Genomic DNA, 21,624 nt, shown 5'->3' with positions numbered 1-21,624 from the left:
CCAGATCTCACCAATTCAGGCTTAGTCGTGTATCCTTATAAAATCGATTTGTTTTCATCCAAAAAATCAGCTGACATTAATTTCGAAAAATATTTCACTTATGAATCCTAGTTCATTAGTGTTACCTGTTTTAACAAACTTTGTTTAAGTGGAAAAATAGATGAAATAAAACTAAAAAACTGGTTTACAACTTGAATAAAAGTTCGGGGCAGAAGGAAATTTTTTGTTACCATCAGCCTGTTGATTATTTGCAACCAAAAATAAAACTTGTATTAGTGAAATCGACCACTAATACAAGCGCAGATAGGAAGGTCTATGAATGATGATGTGTAGCTGGGAGGGAGGAACGAATACTACACTCAAAACCGAGAACACGCACATCAGTGATGCCACATTTTCATCTGCATTTTAAGGCTCAGGAAATCTTGCCACCTTGGTAAAATTTCAAAATATCTGCATAAAAATCTGCATATGTACTGAACATATCCTTCTTGAAAATAAAACGCGAAATAGCTTGTTTGACATAATTTCGGTGAGTCATTCATAATAAAATCTCCAACAGGCTAAACAGCTTTTTTTGTTCACACAAAATTTATTTGACACGGCACGATACAAATTAATGCTTTACGGAAACAGCATTTATGCTCATTATTGTTTTTCAACAGTATCAACAAGTTTGATAGGTAACCTTATGGAAACCAAAACAATCTGTATAAATCTTTGAAATTTTCAAAAAATAGGTAATCTGTATATGCAGATATCTGTATGAAAAATACGTAAATAAACTGTATAAATACAGATAAATCTGCATATGTGGTATCACTGACGCACATGCGTCGTTTTTTGATAGCTATCTTCTTGCTGTAAGGCATGCATGACTCAAACGCAGTTTTTAGTAACATCAGGAACACTGAATGTGCAGATTTTTCTGTAAAACACATGTTTTTCGAGGCTGTGTTTTGCCTTTCTCCTAGAAAGGTATAGCATTCACTGCAAAAACTAAAGGTATAAAAGTGCTCAAAAGGGCAGGATGTCGTATATCACTTGACACAGTTCGACGAGCTGAGCATTTTCTGTATGTGTGTGTGTAAAGCTCTCCCAATCTCACTTGATTTTCTCAGAAATGGCTGGACTGATTTCAATGAAATTAATTGCAAATGAAAGGTCTAGTTGCCCCATGAGACCCTACTGAATTTTATTGTAATCGGATTTTTAGTTTCGAGGTTATGTATCAAAATGTGAAAATCACGAAATATCAATATCTCAGAAACTACACAACCGATTTGAACAAAATTAATTTCAAAAGAACGGGCTACCTAGGAAACCCTTAACTTTTGAGTTTCATTACGATTGGAAATGTGGTTCAGAATTTATGGAAATAAACGTGTTCTGGAGACTATTTAATCTCACTCATGTTTCTCAGAGATGGGTGGACCGATTTTCATAAAATCAGTGTCAAATGGAAGGTCTTGCTGCCCCATAAGACCCTATTGTTTTTTTTTTTTTTGTAATCGGACTATTACTTTGCCTGTTATGTTTAAAAATGTGAAATCCAGGTATGAAAAGAAACATATTCCAAAGACTACATAAGCTCACTTACTTTTCTCAGAGATGGTTGAACCGATTTCCACAAAATTAATGTCAAATGAAAGGTCTAGCTGCCTCATAACACCCTATTGAATTTTGCTGTAATCGGACTGTAACTTCGTCTGTAATATATCGAAATGTGAAAATCACGAAACTTCATTATCTTAGAAACTACACAACCGATTTGAACAACATTGATATAAGATGAGCGGGCTAATTAAGGGTTAACTGATGAATTATGATTGAACGCGTGGTTTCAAATGTTGGCTGCCCTATATGTTCCCTTTTCATTTGATTATAATTGAACTTAAGCAACCGTTATGTATTAAATTGTTAAAACAACGAAAGTCTATTTTCTCAAAGATTACACGACTTATTTGAACATAACTAGTGTCATACAAACGAGTCATCTCTCAAACTTACAAATAACAAACTTAATAACAATTTGATATGTGGTTCAAAAGTTTTGGAACGAAAAGAAATTCAAAGACTATTGAAAACTATACCTGCTTTGATCAATATATATGGCCTCAAAATGATTTAAATGTGGTATCGTACTATTTGAACGTTCCCGGTATCGCTCGTGATTGAATTGTTCGAAATTAAGAGTCATTTCTTTTATTTCGCTATTTCTTAAGCACTAACATTACGTCAAATTCCATATTTTATTGTGGAACAGTACCACCGTCCCCCGTAGTTTAATTGGTCAAAACACCATGCCGGAGACAGGGATATTGCGGGTTCAAGTCCCGTCGGGGTGCGGTATATTTTTCCAAATCTGTATCATATTTCCAGTTCGCTTATTTTTCGCTCTCTTCACTTCACATACTGTCTGCTTAATGAACCTGGATATAAGCATTCATGTAAATCTATTTTTACAAATAATAAATTTGAATGAGAAAGGCTGAGTCTTACCGCTAGGTGGATTAATTTTTTTCAATTTGCCGTTGTATAAAAGTTTCTACAGAGTTTTGAGTTTATATATATTTGCGCAGATTTTCTGAAAATGTGTACGAGAGCATAACCTGTGAGACAGATTTTTCGGGGTTTCATGGAGTTGCAAAAATTTTACAATCCTACATCTCACTATTTTGTGAAGTATGTTCGAAATCGTAACCAAAGCCTTAAATCCAGAAAAGCGCAAGTTTAATAATCGTAGTATGCTAACCATGGGCGCAACTACGGGGCAACTACAACCTACCCTTTTGACAACTCTGCTTACGACAGTTTAACTTTTCATATATATTTCGCAAGGAAAACAATAAATCTGGCAACATTAGTGTTGCCGAAACTCTAAAAATCACGAAACTGAAGTAAGCAGAGAGGTTCGCAAATTACATTATCGATGAGATATATGGGAAAAAGACCTCTGAATTTCGTTCAGAGACTTAGAGGTACGGCTCAAGAGTTTCGTCTTCTCGAAAAAAGTCACTATTCTAAATTTCAGCACAATCGGACTTCGGGAAGTCGTGCGGGTAAAATTATACTTTTTTACCAATAAAAAAATGTTCGATAAAAAAATTGTGATGCCAAATTCCTTAGAGATGCAATAAACGTTAAAATCTAGTGTTTTTTTGCCTTTCTCCTAGAAAGGAATAGCAATCACTTGTAAAACCGAAAGTATAAAAGTGCTCCAAAGGGCCGAATGGCATATATCACTCGACTCAGCTCGACGAGCTGAGCATTTTTATTGAGAGTGTGGAATGAGAACGTCTAGTTCGGATGACAGTTGGAAGTATAATAAAATTTATTGATTGCTCTCTTATTAATAGATTGCTATGTTGAACACAGCTGGGTCGCAGCTTACTAATTTCCAATACTCCTTCTTAAGCTGCTGACTTCAGTTGAGTAAACCCATCGTTGCTCGATTGCGTTCGAGTTTGACACGTTGTAATGCTTTTGTTAAACCATCTGCTACTTGCTCATCAGTCTTGACGTAGTTCAGCGAAACAATATTCCGATCCAGTGCATCACGTATAAAATGGTGCCGGATATCGATGTGCTTCGTTCGTGGTGTATATCCGCCGTTTCTTGCAATGCAAATCGTGCTCTGGTTATCACACCGTAATTCAATTGGGTCATCTTGACCGAACTGCGACACCAGTCCTCGCCACCACGACGCCTCTTGCACCGCAGCAGATAGGGCCATGTACTCCGCTTCGCAGGTATACGGTGGTTTGACGCCCACAGCTCCAAGATATTGCTCCGCCTTGCATGACAAACACGTAACCACTCGTAGATCGTCTGTCGTCGAGATCGGATGCCCAATCCGCATCGGTATAACCTACCAGCTTTGTATCGCCGGTTGCAGAATACTGCAACATCATCTTCGATGTACCTTTAAGGTACCGGAAAATATGCTTAACGGCTTCCCAGTGTTTCAGTCCAGGATCCGTGTTGAATCGACTCATTAGGTTCACGGCGAAAAGAATGTCTGGTCTGGTGTACTGTGCCAAGTACATCAAACACCCGACAGCTTCTTGATATGGAATCACTTTCTGTTCTCGTCGTAAATAAAACTCCGTATTCTACGATTTAACGAGTATTTATTGTGAGCGAACTTAACCACGCGGTGGTCTATCACTGATTGATTTTACACTCTCTTGTTCTTAGACTTGTACAGCCTATCGATAGTAGTAGTAGAATGAAGCATTATAATAGTAGTAGTATTGGAATGGACGAGGGGTGCGCCAATATTACAACATCCTCCTTACTTTGGAAAGAATCACATTTATTTAAAACTCACATCGTAATCCTTCAACTTCTGTGGCATGCGTGTTTCACGTTTGGGTCTGGTCGCACTGGTATAGTCTGCTTGTTTAGCTGACCTTTCAACGCGTTGCTTCGGTTTGTGATTACGCATCGCCGCATCATACGCTTGATCAGACGTTACCTCGGGAACTGTCACTGAATACGAGGACGATTCAATCGCAGGCGGCATTGTGTTTACTGCAACATCATAATTGGTGGAATTATTTTTTTCTAGCTGAGTGTTTGCGAATAAAGCAGTCGAATCTGCTGATTCATGACGATTGGAAAACTCAGGAAATGGTTGGTTTACTCGTACCAAAGAAAGCGATTCGGAAATGTTCTCGGCGGTCTCATGCCGTGGCTTAAGGTGAACCAAACTACGTCGATATTTTGTGCCAGCTGCGTTTATCAAGTAGGAGCGATTATTCAAGCGTCTTGTTACAATTCCTGGTGTCCAAATTTTAGTTTCTTCAGGATTTAGCTGAGCGAAAACCGGTGAACCCACCTGTAAATCAGGCAAGTTTCGGGTTCTTGCATCGTAGTTGAATTTGGATTTTTTACGCTGTTTCTCGATGGCTTGCGGTACTTCTTCTACCACTTTTGGGAGCAACTTAGTGACTGAAGAAGGAACACTGCACCGTGTGGATCGTGAGAAAAGTCGCGCAGCCGGACTGGAGCCAATCATGTTCGGAACATTGCGCCAGTGAAGTAGGGCGAACCAAAAATCTTCGTCTGTGTCTTCCCATTTCTTCATCATTTTCTTGACAATTTTGACCGCTGCCTCTGACTTTCCATTTGCCTGCTGATGATGCGGCGATGACGTAATGTGTTCGAAGTCCCAGTCTTTTGCGAATTGAGCCATCTTGCGGTTGATGAAGTTCGTGCCATTGTCCGTCAAAACCATCTGCGGCACACCATGCCGCGCAAAGTTTCTTTTGCACACCTTAATTACGGACTCCGGAGTCAAATCATCTAAGGGATCGACATCAAAGTAGTCGGAGTAGTGATCGACCGTAACGAGGAATTTTCGCTTGCGACCGCGGTGCTCTATGAAAACTACATCCATACTCACCATTTGGCATGGGAACACTGGGATACTGTGACTCATCATCGGAGGGGTTTGGTTGAGAAGCGGCGTATCTCGCGCAGACTTCGCACTCTTTCACGACATCCTTAATGTGGGAACTCATGCCAGGCCAAAAGAGATTCGCTCTGGCCAACTTCAATGTTGCTTCTACGCCGCCATGACTCACATGGCAGCATTCAATCAGCTTGCGTCGTAGAACGTATGGTACCACAATTCGATCATTTCGCAAAACCAAATCATCAACAGTGCTCAATTCGTTTCTGTAGTTGTAATAAACTCGAACACCATAAGGCACTTTATCAATCACCTTCGGCCAACCGGTTTGAATGTAGTTATTGATCAACTGCATCGATGAATCGGCTTTTGTTGTTTGAATTATCTCGCTAAAACGTTGGTCAGAGATGCTTAGGTCTTTCTTTCAGAACTTTGAAAATATTCAGCTTTCGGTATTCGTTCACTGTTTCATTGGTGGTTAATGGAGCTCGAGAAAGAGCGTCGGCAACTAAGTTGTCTTTGCCAGTCACGTACATTACCGACAAATTGTACCGTTGTAGGTTTAGCAGCATGTGTTGCAGCCGGCGCGGTGCCGACAGCAGTGGTTTCTGGAAAATGTTGATCAATGGTCGGTGGTCAGTCTTGACGACAGCCTTCGGATTTCCTACGATAAGTTGATCAAACCGTACACACGCGAACAGGATCGCCAACAGCTCCTTTTCTATTTGCGCATAGTTTCTTTCTGCTGGTGTCAACGTTCTCGATGCAAATCCGACCACTCCATCTTGCTGATATATTGCCGCACCCAAACCGTAGCAACTGGCATCACACTCTATCGTTATTGGAAGATTAGGGTCATAGTAACGTAGCGTCCCGATCTCAGCAAACAGCGACTTTACTCTGTTGAATTCCTTTTCTTCAACTTTTGTCCAGTTCCAATCAAATTCTTCAGAGATTAGTTTTCGTAGGTTAGTGAGATTGACGCTGAGATTCCTTACAAACCGGCTCAGGTAGTTTACCATTCCGATAAAGCGGTGCACTTCCTTTCTGTTCGTTGGTTTAGGAAATTCTCGAATGACAGTAACCTTAGTTTCGTCTGGCTTTAATCCGTGATCTGTAAGAACGTGTCCGTAAAATTTTACCGAAGTTTGACACAATTTTAGTTTAGACAAATTTAATTTCACGTTCTTTTCCTGCAGTCTAATTAATAAAGCTTTCAGGCATATATTGTGGTTTTTTAACGCTTCTTCGAGGGAATTACCTGATCCATAAACCAAAACATGTGTGGTCCCCGTGGTTCTGTGGTTAGCGATGTCGGTCGGCTAGCTCTCCCACACGGTTGTGATATCGGGTTCGATTCCCGATCAGGTCGAGGATCTTTTCGAGCTGGAAATTTTCTCAACTCAGCACTGGGGCACGGTGTATCGTTGTACTTATCCTATAACATGCAAAATTTGCCGAAAACAATATCGATAACGAATTCTCTCCACTAATCTAGTTGATCGAGACCGCATTAGCCACCCAGGCTAGCGTGCGATATTGTTGTTGTATAAACCAAAACATCGTCTGCAATACATTCAACACCATCAAGTCCTTCAATAGCTTCTTGTAACTTTAGCTGAAAATTTTCCGGTGCCGAGGCGATACCGAAAGGCAAACGTGTCCAACGAAAGCGTGCGTAAGGTGTCCAAAAAGTGGTCAGCTTACTGCTGGCTTCGTCTAATTCCACATGCCAGAATCCTTTCTTAGCATCAACGATTGAAAAAACCTTCGCCTGTCCGAGCTCCGGTAAAATTTCATCCAACGTGACAAACTGCAGATGTGGTCTTTCAGCGCCTTATTTAGGGGAACTGGATCCAGACAAACTCGAATTCCATTCGATCCAGGACGTTGTACAATCACTAGACTGCTAATCCAGTCAGTGTGCGATGCTTCCTTGACTATGAGGCCATCCTTTTCTAGCTGCTCGAGTTCTTTCTTCAGATTGTTTCTCATTGCTATCGGGATCCGTCTGGGAGGCTGAATTGATGGTGGTACATTTTTATCGATCTCTAACGAAACGGTACCGGAAAATTTTCCGTAGCCAGTGAAAAGATCCCGGTGATTATCGATTATCTTTTGAGCCTCAATTCGCTAAATGTTAAGTAGTTTCTCTGGTGGGGCCGTAGATTTTGGTTGAGTGAACTGGACTGTTTTGCAAAACTTCACGAAACCAAGTTCTCGAGAAGCTTTAGCAGCAAGCAGCGGACGGTGATCAACGTCCACCACCTGAAGAACTAAGCGATTGAAAAGTTGGTGGTTGTATATATGTGTTTATGTGGGTTTCGGTTACTAAAAGAGAGCTCGAACCTCTCGAGTGTACGGTTGATTCAATAATGCTTTATTATTTCTATTTCTTAGCCTATACAGGCCGCACGATCGCAGATCGATACGTGACCTTTAATGCTGTGCTCAGCATAATCGCCGTCGCCCGTTCCTCGCGCGGGTGGCGTGATAGCGTTTATGCTGATCACAGTGTTTACACTACTTAAGTTTATATTACTTTCTTTTGCTTATCTTAAAAGGGGCCGTATCCACCACACGCCCTTTCTTAATGAATTTAAAAATTAGCCTTAAGTTCTAATTTTTAAATCTATATAATGTTTGAATTGAAATTAGGAATAAAACATATGAAGTGAAAATCAATAATACAAATTGAAATTGGTGGATAAAAAAAAAATTTATAGTTTGAATTTATAATTATTACTCTAATATAATATATAATGATGGAGATACATATATATACGTATACATACACATATATACACATATATATATATATATATATATATATATATATATATATATATATATATATATATATATATATATATATATATATATATATATATATATATATATATATATATATATATATATATATATATATATATATATATATATATATATATACGTTACACCACGACCGACCGGCCTAGGCGCACCCGGAGTCGAGACGTCAGCAAAAACCCAGCTGAGGCCCGTAGCAACAAGCGGAGGAACCAAACCAGCAACGAAACCATAAATTGACAATCGATGACGACTGCAGGATTCGATCGAACCACGCGGACAAAGGCTGCATCAGAATTGAACCACCGGAGGAACGACGAGTCAGCGGATTTAGTTTATTTAAGCTTTCTAGATTTAATTTTCAATTCAGTCTTGTGTGTAATTCAGTAGTGATCGGACATAAAAGTGTTAATCGTAGTAATAAAGTTTTTTTTAGTTCCCGCGATAAATCACGGCATAATTGGCGCAGTCGCAAGGCCAAGTGGTTAGACAAAGTGAACAGTGCTAACAGAGTGAATATCTAGTATCACAGTCACCGAGTTCTACAAAGAGGAACAGCCCACGTCTATGGCAGACAACTGATACACCCAGCAAGAACAACCCCTGAGTGAACATCAAGGACTTGCGGATATCAGAGGACCGATCCCGCCATTTGGAAACCTACCCCATCCATCCGTCACTTCACACCAAGACTCCAGGAGATGAAAGCAGTAATCTTCCTGTAAGTAACCACAATCATTTTTCTAAGATTAACACAAACAAAACCATACTAATTCAGAGGTGCGAGCCCCCACCAGCGGTAAGCGGACACCTGAAATATCACAAAGTGAAAAAACAAAACTAACAACTAACCGTGAAAGTGCAGTGTAAGTGAATACTGACAACAAATCTATACGCAATACAAAGCAAACGAAGTTAATTTATTATAATGGCCGAGCGCGACTTAATGATCTCACCAGATCTCGCAGCCCCAGAACTTTATGAAGAAGAGCCACAACCAGCTCCTCAACCAGCCCCACAACCGGCAATCACAATTGAGGGTTTACTTCAGCACATAAGAAGTTTAACCCAGAACCAAAATGAGTTGATTGAACAACTCAGAAATTTAAAAGAGAAGGCGGATGATCCTTTTATGCAATTCAGGACTCCAGACCCAATCAAAAATCTAACAACATTTAGTGGAAATAAAAAAGAGACCCATGCATGGCTGGAAGACGCGGAAAATACTCTCGAACTTTTTAGAAGATACCGAGATGAACCAGTGTATAGCCAATTAGTCAGGGCAGTGAAAAATAAAATTACGGGCGAAGCCAAAGAGATTTTGATCGCTGCTGGCAACCCGAACAGCTGGCTAGAAATTAAAGAGGTGATTTTGAATTCCTACGGGGATAGACGTGACCTTACGTCACACATCCAATCATTATTTTACATAACACAAGGGAAAAAGACAATTCCTGAGTATTATAATAAAATCAAAACCATCGACACCGCTATCAAATCGACAGCGGCGACGATGGAAGATTATCAGAATGCAACTAAGGCAATAAACAATTTAGTAAGCTTGATGACGCTTACTAGATTCATAGATGGCCTCACAGACGAATTGTCTATGCATGTGAGGAGCTATCGACCAAAAACATTGGAAGAAGCCTACGCTATAACAACGCAATACGCGAATGCCGCGTACAGGCAAAAATTTAACAAACATTCCAGTTCAACCTCTAACAATTCATTCAATTCAAAACCGTTTTCAAATTCCAACAACGGTAATCAGACGAATACAAAACCCAACTACACGAACAACAACAACAACAGCAACAACAAGCACGGTAACACGTTCAACGCGAAACCGAACGGATCAGGGAAATTTAAAACCCCTAGAGGTCCACCGGTGGACGACGACGTTTCAATGAAAACCGCAAAGTCCCGTACGGAGGTGAACAACCACGAAACCAAACCAAAACAAGAAAGCGAATTCAGCAAAAACTACGAGGATGAGTACGACACCTCTAATCAGCTGGAGGAATCAGCTATGAACTCGGAAGACGATGATTACTTCGTCGACGAGGAGTTAAATTTTCACGTGGTAGAAGAGCCACGTCGAAAAAAATAAAAAGCGATAACAATTTTGTACCTTATATAATAATTCAAACCTCGAAAGTTGAGATGAAATTTTTGATCGACACAGGAGCGAACAAAAATTATATTTCACCCGAGCACGTAAACATTGAAAATTGCAGAACTGAGAATGGAATCAGGGTAACGAATATAAGTGGAACACATAAAATAAACAAATCAGCTTCTTTTGATCCATTTCAGATCAAGAAGAAATTGAAATTTTATATTTTTAAATTCCACAAGTTTTTCGATGGATTAATAGGTTACGAGTCATTAAGAGACTTAAATGCTCAAATCGACATTCGTAATAATTCCTTGAAAATCGGACGAAAAACAATAAAAATGCAAAAAAAATTCCCTGAAGAGCAAGCAATTAACATAAATGAACAAGAATTTCAGTACATCGCACTGAAAACCAAAAAAAACGGTGATTTCATAATAGCGAATGAAAAGAAATACAATTCATTCACTATTTTACCTGGTATCTACAGAAGCAGCAATAATAAAGCTTTTGTAGCGATTCAAAATTTCTCAAAATCTTCACAAGAAATAAATTCGAGTGAAATCGAAATGGATGAGGATCCGTTCGATTTAACCGAATTGCCAAAGCAAATAAACATGACAAACTATACCTTTCGTGACGACCACATGAATAGGGAAGAAAAACAAGCCCTTGAAACGGTGATCGACCAATACAAAGATGTTTTATACGTGGAGTCCGACAAACTGTCATTCACACACAAAATAAGACATAAAATTCGAACGGTAGATAGTATCCCAGTCCATACGAAATCATATAAATATCCCTACGTTTATGGAAGCGAAGTACAAAAGCAAGTTAAAAAGATGCTAAACGATGGAATTATAAGAGAATCAATCTCACCATACACCTCACCCGTATGGATAGTCCCGAAAAAGGCAGATGCATCTGGTCACAAGAAATTTCGTTTAGTGATCGACTACAGAAAGCTAAATGAAAAAACTATCAACGACAAGTACCCCATACCCGAGATTACCGACATCTTGGATAAACTGGGAAGGGCTACATATTTCTCAACTATTGATTTAGTTTCTGGCTTCCACCAGATCCAGCTGGCAGAAGAAGACACAGAGAAAACAGCATTTTCTGTGAACGGAGGAAAGTACGAGTTTACTCGCATGCCATTTGGGTTGAAAAACGCCCCGGCAACTTTTCAAAGGGTAATGGACTGTATACTAAGGGATTTAATTGGAGTATGTTGTTTCGTCTATATGGACGATATAATCATATTTTCCAGTTCACTTCAGGAACACAAGAAAAATTTAGCACAAGTTCTAAAAAGACTTAAAGAAGCTAGACTAAAAATTCAGCTAGACAAGTGCGAATTTTTTAAAAAAGAAACGCAGTTTCTAGGTCATACTGTCTCTGAAGATGGAGTAAGACCAAACAGTGACAAAATAGAAATCATAAAAAAATGGCCAATCCCTAAAACAGAAAAAGAAGTTCGTCAATTCTTAGGAACGCTAGGCTATTATAGGAGATTTATAAAAGACTTCGCTAAAATAGTGAAACCGTTGACAGCACTTCTTAGAAAAGACGCGGAGTTTGAGATAACACCCGAAATAAACGCATGCTTCGAAAAGTGTAAACAAATTCTAACGCTAGATCCTGTGTTAATTTACCCCGATTTCAGCAAGGAATTTATTCTTACTACCGATGCAAGCGATTATGCAATAGGGGCAGTACTGTCGCAAGGGCCCGCAGGCAATGACAGACCCATAGCATACGCATCGCGAACTTTAGGTAAAACAGAGGAACGATACTCAACAACGGAAAAGGAATTTTTGGCAATCGTTTGGGCGGTCAAACATTTCAGACCGTATCTATACGGACGGAAATTCAAAATGTTTACAGATCACCAACCACTTACCTTCTCTATGACTAATGCAAATCACCGAATCATAAGAGGTAAACTGGCTTTAGAAGAATTTGACTACGAATTAATCTATAAACCAGGGAAACAAAACGTCGTCGCAGACGCGTTGTCTCGGATAAACCTAAAAAAACATAATCAATTAAACGCACATTCACAATCATCGATGTCTTTAAACGTGGAACCCTCCGAACGAGAAGAGGAACTTTCAGATGATAAAAGTGACGACATGACAGTACACTCAGCGGATACAAGCGATGATTACTTTATTCCGTGCACTGAGAGACCAATCAACACATTCAGGACCCAAATTATTTTTAAAATCGGAAAAATAGAGATTACGGCATATGAACAGATCTTTCCCAAATTTCACAGGCACATAATAGTCAAACAAAGTTATACGGAAGAAGAAATAGTAGAAATATTAAAGCGGACTCTTAACCCCAGAGGTTCAAGTTGCCTCAAAATTCCAATCTCTTTAGTTCAATTAGTTCAAGAAACTTACCGGAAACATTTTTCAACTAATAGCCCCTACAAAGTTTTTATTTCATAAACCCTTCTAGAGGACATACGCCTAGATGAACAACAGGATGAAATTGTGAGGGAAACTCATAATCGTGGCCACAGAGGAATCAAAGAAAATAAGAACCAGATAATGCAAAAATATTTCTTCCCACAACTTGATCGAAAGATTAAAATTTTGATAGATTCCTGTGATATCTGCAAAAAAGCCAAATATGACAGGAAGCCACCGAATTTGATAAGAAAAAGCATTTTCGGCAATAACCCTTTCGATCGAGTCCACATTGACATATTCTTTTTAAAAGGTCAAAAGTGGCTCACCATAGTCGATTCGTTTTCCAAATTTGCAAATGCCATACCTTTGGAAACTAGAACAATAGTGGACGTAAAAAATGCTATTACAGAACACATTAGACAATTTGGCAGACCGAAGACTATTGTGAGTGACCAGGAACCTTCTTTCAGGTCTATTGATTTCATCGGATTCCTTAACGACCTAGGAGTCGAGTTACATTTCGCGAGTAGTTCAAATTCAAACGGTATTGTAGAACGGTTTCGTTCTACCCTAATCGAAATTTATCGAACAAACAAAATTAAATTCAACGATTTGTCTACAAGAGATCAAATTAATATCGCCGTCCATATTTATAACAACAGTTTTCATACCGCTATAAAAAATTTACCGCGTAATTTGGTATTCAATCATTCGGGCTCGACAAACATGGAAGAAATTTCGGAAAAATTTAAAAGCTTGCAATCAGCGGCTAAAATCGAACTGGATAAAAGGAAAGCTAAATATGAACAACAAAATAAAGATAACGAACAACCTGAACAATACAACCCAGGCGATGCTAAATACATTAAAATTTCCCAACGAATAACTAAAGACGTAAACCCTTACAAAATAACTACCATGAAAGAGAATAACGATCTTACATTTAAAGACATCAATGACGTAAAAATACACAAAAACAGAATAAAAAAATAATCGTTTAAATCAATAACTTAACTCTCGTTACAGATTAACTTACATCATCCTAATACACGGCACAAAATTTAAAGAAATATCATATAATAATGGCATAATTGCCATAAAACTAAAACAAGTTAGGATAAGAATAGGGTTTGAGAGAGTTATACACAAAATCAATATTAAATCCATTGCAAACAACATTGACTACATAGAAAAAACGACAGAAAACCTGAAAATAATAGATCATCTCAGAAGGACCCTTGATTACAAAATCCAATACGCAAGAGGAAAATTGTTGAGTTTATATCCCCGCAGAAATAGAAGAGCATTAGTTAACGCTTTAGGATCAGTAATTAAACTTATTGCAGGCAATCCAGATAACGATGATATGGAAATTATAAATCATAATTTAGAAACGTTAGAAAAACAGGGAAACTTACTCTCTCAATCTTTATCAAGGCAAATAATTATAAACGAAAGAATTCAGAATAAACTGAATAATATTACAGATATTCTCAGGAAAATAAACAAACAAATTGTAGACCAAAATAATAACTCACTTACGACCAATACGGACTTGGAATACATTAATCTTATTATGAACCTTGACATGTTAATTCAAATTCTCACTAGCGTAGAAGAACAAATCGAATTTGCAAAGCTAAACATTTTGAATAGAAACTTATTTTCATTAGATGATAAATTGTACATTTATAACAGACTTAAAGCACAAAAATTGAATCTGGATTACTTAGATCAAATATTCCAATACAGCTCAGGAAGCGTAATTGTAAAAGGCGACGAAATCCTAATTTTGGCGAAAATACCCATCCTAGAAGACAACGAGTTCGACCTGATCAACATCCAGACGCTCAACTTAAACAACACACGAATCAGTACAGACATCAAGCTGGTGGCAAAGCACAGAGACATTATCTATAAACAAGAGCACATTTGTGACATCTGCGAAGCAACAACTCTTATCGAAGACGACTGTATCAACAACCTTTTGAATCATTTGACACCAAAATGTGTCCTAAAACCCGTCAGGCAACATATCAGAATACAAGAAATCAAAAAAGGAATCATACTATTGGATACGAATCAACAAGTATTGATTTCCGACTCATGTAATAACTCGAGATTAGTCAACACCCCGAGTATTGTCGAAACAGACAATTGTACGATTAAGGTGATGAATCTCACATTTAATGGTCAAAAGCATCTAACAGACCACGAAGAATACCTCATACCAATCTATGGAAGGAAATTCATTCAACTCAACTACTCGGAAGAGCGGAATGAGATCACCCACATCAAACTGGAACACTTAAACAGTCTTCAAGAGATAAAGTTGGACCTGCATCGCTCGAAGAGGACAACAACCATCGGAGGAGGAATTCTCCTCACACTAACCTTTTTCTGCTCTTTTGCAATTTATATCATCAACAGAAGAACCAAATCTAAGGAAGATACCATCCTGAAAATCCATAAGCATGCTGAAACCACCACGGAACCTAAAGGAACCATTGGAAAAGGAGAACCCGCAACCTTACCGAGGCTCGTCCTTTTCGAAAAATCGTCCGAGGACGGACGACAATCTAAGGGGGGAGACGTTACACCACGACCGACCGGCCTAGGCGCACCCGGAGCCGAGACGTCAGCAAAAACCCAGCTGAGGCCCGTAGCAACAAGCGGCAAACCAAACCAGCAACGAAACCATAAATTGACAATCGATGACGACTGCAGGATTCGATCGAACCACGCGGACAAAGGCTGCATCAGAATTGAACCACCGGAGGAACGACGAGTCAGCGGATTTAGTTTATTTAAGCTTTCTAGATTTAATTTTCAATTCAGTCTTGTGTGTAATTCAGTAGTGATCGGACATTAAAGTGTTAATCGTAGTAATAAAGTTTTTTTTTAGTTCCCGCGATAAATCACGGCATAATTTATATATATATATATATATATATATATATATATATATATATATATATATATATATATATATATATATATATATATATATATATATATATATATATATATATATATATATATATATATATATATATATATATATATATATATATATATACATATATACATATATACACACACACACGTACATATACATATATTAAAATCTGTATAAAAATGTTTTTGTATCAAATGTTTTTATATAAAAATATTTTTGTATAAAATGTTTATGCATAAGAATAACATTTATATAAAATATTCATGGAAATAATCATTATAAACTACTCTGGTTTCATCTTCTTATCTTTCTGAAAAACTGAATGTAGGTTCTTCTCTCTCTTTTTTTTTTTTTTTTACTTTAAAAATTCTCTTATTCTGTCCTTATGAACTATGTCTAAATCTTTTTTTTTTTAATTGCTATCTTTACATTTGATCCCATATCTTCTAAAATTTCATATGGTCCGTTATATTTTGTTTCTAATTTAGGTCCCTTTTCGGTCTTCACGAGGACCAATGTTCCTTTTGTAAAATTTGTGTCTTTGGCGTTTTGATTATATTTTGAAACTCTATCTGCCTTTACTTTGAGAAGATTCTCCCTAGCTTCTCTTTGAGAAACTTGTAGCTTGTATTTCAAAATACTCGTATAGTCGTCAATGTTATATATTGGGTCTGTTTGGTATTGTCCAATTAGATTTGAAGGAAGGGTGCAAAGTCTTCCGAAAAGCAATTCGAACGGAGTCTTACCTGTTGCACTATGTACCGTTGTATTATAGGCAAATTTGTAAAACGGTATCCAGGCAGACCAACTTTCATAAGAGTTGTTCGTTTGTATGCGTAGAAAATTTCCAAGAACTTTATGCGAATTTTCCAACGCTCCGATTGTTTGATGGTGGTAAGCTGTGGAATTCAGCTTCTTCACCTGTAATAGTTTACATATTTTTTCAAATACAGTAGACATAAATTCGGTACCTCTATCTGTTAGAACCTGTGCTGGTACACCATAATTCAAAATGACATTTTCAACAAACGCTTTGGCCACGGCATCTGTTGTCTTGTCCATAATAGGTGTTGCGGTCACAAATTTCGTCAGATCACATTGAGTAGTCAGTATATACTGGTTACCTCCTGCGTCCGGCAATAATGGACCTACTATATCCAGAAATATTTTTTCGAAAGCTTGATTAGCTGTGCTTGTCAGCTGCATTGGTTGTTTAGTGTAATGGCTCTTGTTTCTCTGACAATGTGTACATCTCTTTATAAATGAAACAACATCGTTATCTAAGGTTTTCCAATGATATCGTTGTTTTATAGTATTAATTGTTCTTCTTATTCCTGCATGCCCTGCAGTTGGCAATACATGGAAATCGTTTATAATAATTTTTTGTTCATTTCTATCGTCTATTTGACGAGTATTTCTGCCTAATATAATTATAGGCGGCATGCCTTTTATATCGAGGACTTCTATTTTGTCCTTTAATTTTTTATTTTCAATCGTATTTTTAACGATTAGGCCTTCTATTTTGGTTTCTTTGATAAGATCCACTAATCGGTTCATTACTCCCCGTAGGTGAGTCAATGTCGTATTAGGGTCGATACAAATAATACCCTGCTCTAATTGAGCTTCTAGCGCTTCATTTTTCTTCATGGATCCAATTTTATTTCAATATAATTATTCGGTGTATCAATCTTAACCGATGTATCAGACTGTATTTTCTGTTTCGCGGTTTGACTTCTGGTACAAATAAAAGCTGTACCTGCTGGTGTTAGAGCCTTAAGATCTTCGATCGAAATACGTGATAACGCGTCCGCTACTACGTTTTCCGAGCCCTTTTTGTATATAACGTCAAACTTATATTCCTCTAGAGCCAAACGGAACTTGGTTAATCGGCTTGAAGGATCATTTAGTGTAAATAAATAAACTAATGGGCGATGGTCTGTAAAAATTTCAAATTTCCTGCCATATAAATATGGTCTGAAATGGCGTATTGCCCATACGACGCCTAATAACTCCTTCTCGATAGTGCTGTAATTCAGTTCAGCTTTATTCAAAGCCCTACTCGCAAATGCGATGGGTCCAGTGTTTTGATTACTTAATACTGCTCCTAAAGCCTTTCCCGATGCATCTGTGTGCAAGGTAAAAATATTACTCTCCGAAAAATTCGGGTAATCGAGGACTGGTGGATTCATGAAACACTCCTTCAAGTATTGAAAGGATCGTTCACACTCCTCCGTCCATCTAAAATCTTCATTTTTTCGAGTTAATTTATTTAAAGGACTACAAAGTTTCGCAAAATCCTTAATGTGCTTACGGTAATAGTTCGCAAAAGCAACGAACCTTTTTACCTCATCTGCGCTTCGTGGACTACTCCATTGTTTTATTATTTCAATTTTTGAAGGATCGGGTTTTACTCCTTCTACAGATACCAAATGTCCTAAATACAACAATTCGGTTTTAAGAAAATTGCATTTTTGCGGATTGAGTTTTAAATTTGTTTTACGTAAACGTTCGAAAACATCTGAAAGGTTTCTATTGTGCTCTTCCAGAGTCTTTCCAAAAACAATAATATCATCTAAATAAACAAGACATCTCTCCATATTAAGGCCTGACATAGCTACGGTCATTTATCTTGAAAATGTTGAAGGACTCACTTTTAATCCCATAGGAAGACGTGTCATTTGATATTGTCCTCCGCTGGTACCAAAAGCGGTAATTGGTCTATCCTCTGGCTTCAGTTCACATTGGTAATATCCTTGTGAAAGATCCAAATGAGAAAAATATTTCGCTCCTGCTAGCGACTCAATCACTTCTTCTATGTTAGGAAGTGGAAACTTATCATCTTGCAATGCGTTATTCAATTTGCGGTAGTCTATGACCAACCTCCATTTTCTTTCATCCTGAGCTGATTTCTTGGGAACCAGTAATAAAGGACTATTCCACTCAGAAATAGCGTTCTCAATGATATTTTCGCTCAACATTTTGTCTACTTGTCTCTGGACTTCTTCCTTGTGAGCTTGTGGTAATTTATATGGTCTGGTATATACAGGATGTGTATCTGGCTTAACAGTAAGCGAGGGTTGATAAATTTTCGTCACTGTTAATTTGTCATCTTTCAAACAAAAAATGTCGTTATATTTTATGCACAATCTTTCTATCACTGGTCTGTCCTTGTCATGGATTTCAGTCAGTTTTAATTCTGATAAAAGTTCTTTCGTTCTAGCAACATTATATTTTGATGCACCGTCAATCTCAAGTATATCATAATTTTTTAAAGGTTTTGCTTGAGGTTTTAAATTATCAACCTTCACGGCTTTATTTTTTATGTTCAGTATCCTAACAGGAGTTTTTCCTTTTTCAGGTTTTACAATTGCTCCTGCAATGTATACTTGTGGTTGTATCTCCTGATTTAGAATAACCATTTGTTCTGAGAAACAAGTTTCAACAAAAGTAATCACTTCAGTTCGTGGAGGAATTATGAAATTTTCCTCAAATCGGGGGATTCTTAATGTCATTTTAGAATTTTCAAAATTTATCTTTGCTCCAAACTTTTTCAAAAAGTTGGTTCCAATTAAACCTATGACATTGGATGGTAGCTCATCCATAATGTGAAACGTAATCGGGTACATGTAGCCATTATATTCTGTAAAAGTATCTATTGTACCTAGTGTAGTGGTTACTCCATTTACACCACTTACTTCAATTATCCGTGATGTGTCAAGATATGAATTTAATTTTTTCGTTAAATGACGCTTATCGAGTAGACAGCATGAAGCTCCACTGTCCACTACTAAAAGAAAATTAGTGTTATCTATTGTGAAATTCAATCTTAGAGCTCTCTCGCCGCTAAAATTACTCACGAAAAAACTCTCTTACATTTGCTTCTGCTCGAGGTTGTTGCTCTTGTGGTTCCTCCGCCACATTTGCATTTCGTCTCTGGGGATTATTATTATTGTTGAGGTTGTTGTTATTCCGAGGAGCATTGTTTCCATTGTTATTGTGGTTATTATTATTTTGGTAGTTATTATTAGGATAGTTATTATTAAGATTGTTGTGGTTATTGTTGAAGTTACGTCGATTGCTTCGATTATTATAATTGTATCCTTGATTGTTATTAAAATATCCAGGGTTGTGGTTATCGTAACCATGGTTGTTATTGTAATAACCTTGGTTATAATTTCGTTGATTATTGTTATTATGACGATAACCACGGTTATTATTATTGAATCTGCGGCCTCCTCTACGGCCTGGGTTTCGGTTACTAAAATGATTACTGAAATGGGGAACTCTGTCCAGAATGCTGGCTCCGTCGATGATTGAGGTTGAACCTCCAATGCATCAGAAATAGCCAAAGTCAAAGTCTTTGGATTTCTGGACTTTACTAAATAAGCTGCCGATTTGTCTCTTAAACCATTTATAAAGGTGTGTACGGCTATAGGCTCCACCACTGGCCTAGCGGAAGCTTCGGTAGTAAATGGGGGGCCTTTGGAAACCCATGCAGCTGCCAGTTTCGTGGCTAGTTTTTAAATTTCACTGCCGAATTCGGTAACAGTTCTACCACTCCTCTGCTTTAACGATCGCAATTCAGCCTCCACCGCTATGGGGGTGAGCTGGACAGCAAACTTCTCTTTAAGTGTGGCTTTCGCTACCGCAAGGGTTTGAACTCCTTCGAGGGATCCGCGTGCAGCGCCCACTAATCGGGATTTGAGAAAGGTAATAAAGCTGACTTCCGGTACTTCCGGGTCATCAGCTCGTAGGACATCCACGTTGTCCAACCATGACTGGAGAGAAGCAGCATCCCCGTCGTATTTATCAACGACTCGGATAGCCACTCCCAAATCAATTTTATGAGCCATTGTGATCGTTTTTTGGCTTATTTCGCTTAAATTACTTTCTTTGTCGTCGTCTTCGTCTCCTATGTCTCTTGGGTCGTTTTCTGTAATCGTTAAATTTAAGTCTCCCTTTAACAAGGTCAAACACTCAATGGCTATTGTTTTTAATTTTTTGTATCTTTTTCTAATGACAATATAGTCGGCGGTTCCTTCAGCGGTTACTGTTATCTGCTTGATTTCTCGTAATAGATCGTATACCGCTTTAATCTTTTTATGCCTAGTCGGCGCTGTCAAATTCTTAAATTTTTTTTTAACTAGCTAGCAACTTGTTTAGAGTGTCACCAGCTTCAAAAATTTTTTCCATTTAGCATTAAAGCATAGGTTGTATGTTACGTAGTTATTTATTTATTTATTTATTTATATATATATATATATATATATATATATATATATATATATATATATATATATATATATATATATATATATATATATCTTTCAGACTGGAATGGTCATAATAAGTATAGAGTGTTTTTGATACGAGGAAAATACGTATATATATATATATATATATATATATATATATATATATATATATATATATATATATATATATATATATATATATATATATATATATATATATATATCCATATCTACTTACACGTATACGTGGATTAGTGTTTTTATTTTTTTTTTTTTCGTTGCTACTCCATAAGTAAAATAGAATACTTATATTCTTGTTGTTACCTAAAAGGTATATTTTTAAATATTGCGAAGTTTTATTAAACAACTCACGATACTCTCCTTTAGTCTAAAACGAGTTGGCCCATTGTATATTTCAGTGATTTCCCATATTATTCCACAACAGCACTGTATCTATTTCATCGTATAGCGCTGCCAGAGCGTTGAAAGTTGTCGTTGGTGCGCTATATCCGATGGCTGCATTTGTAGCTAGGTGGTACAGGTGTTCCGAAAGTTTCAAGTATGCTTCGGCCTCTTCCGGCATAAATGATCGTTGTTTGATATGGTCGTACAAA

This window comes from Wyeomyia smithii, chromosome 2 (assembly GCF_029784165.1).
Source record: "Wyeomyia smithii strain HCP4-BCI-WySm-NY-G18 chromosome 2, ASM2978416v1, whole genome shotgun sequence".
Taxonomy (NCBI): domain Eukaryota; kingdom Metazoa; phylum Arthropoda; class Insecta; order Diptera; family Culicidae; genus Wyeomyia; species Wyeomyia smithii.
Note: the sequence above shows the minus strand (reverse complement) of the source record.